Raw genomic sequence first — 931 nt, 5'->3', positions numbered from 1 at the left:
AAAAAAAAAAAAAAAAAAAAACCCGCTGCTGACAGCCAGATGGTAAATACCAGATGGCCCCTCCCAATGAAAAGACTTTCTGTTTTTTGTTTTTATTTAATTTAATTTTACTTTATTTTATTTTTTTTCAGAGACAGAGTCTCACTTTGTTGCCCTCAGTAGAGTGCTGTGACATCACAGCTCACAGCAACCTCCAGCTCTTGGGCTTAGGTGATTCTCTTGCCTCAGATTCCTGAGTAGCTGGGACTACAGGTGCCTGCCACAACACCTGGCTTTTTTGTAGTTGTTGTTGCAGTTTGGCCAGGGCCGGGTTTGAATCCACCACCCTTGGTATATGGAGCTGGCGCCCTACTCACTGAGTCACAGGCACCACCCCTGAGCAGACTTTCTGGCTTGGTGGTGATACCGGAAAAGTGGCACCCCAGCCAGCTCAGCAGAGCAGGGCTGGGGGACCTGCCACTTCTGTCTTGGTGGCAGCAGCCGGCAAAGGAACCGGCAGGCTGGAGCAAGCAGGGGAGCTTTCCTCCCCGACTAGAGGCTCCAGTAGAGGCACTAGAGGACCTGCCGATCAGGGGAAAATACTGGTGCATCCCTGATTGGTCCATTTTCAATCCTACTCCTGATTGGTCTATTTTATAGACCAATCACAGCTAAGCTATTACCCCTATATAAGACCCCTGAGCAGAGCGCCTGAGAGCAGACCATCGGAGATCATCGCAGACCTTCAAGGAAGATAGAGGAGAAGGGCAAGACTTCAGCAGACCATCGCAGACCGTCCAGAAGAATAAGCGAGAGCTGTGGCGCTTCTAGTGCTGATCCTGCTCTACAAAGAGGCTTGGCCCTTTGCTGATCTCTGCCCTGCAAAGAGGCTTGGCCCTTTGAAAGAGCTGTAGCACTTCCGCTGCTGATCCTGCCCTACAAAGAGGCTTGG

This window comes from Otolemur garnettii, unplaced genomic scaffold, assembly GCF_000181295.1.
Source record: "Otolemur garnettii isolate 467f Iridium unplaced genomic scaffold, OtoGar3 scaffold00155, whole genome shotgun sequence".
Classification (NCBI taxonomy): Eukaryota; Metazoa; Chordata; class Mammalia; order Primates; family Galagidae; genus Otolemur; species Otolemur garnettii.
This window is presented reverse-complemented; position numbering follows the sequence as displayed.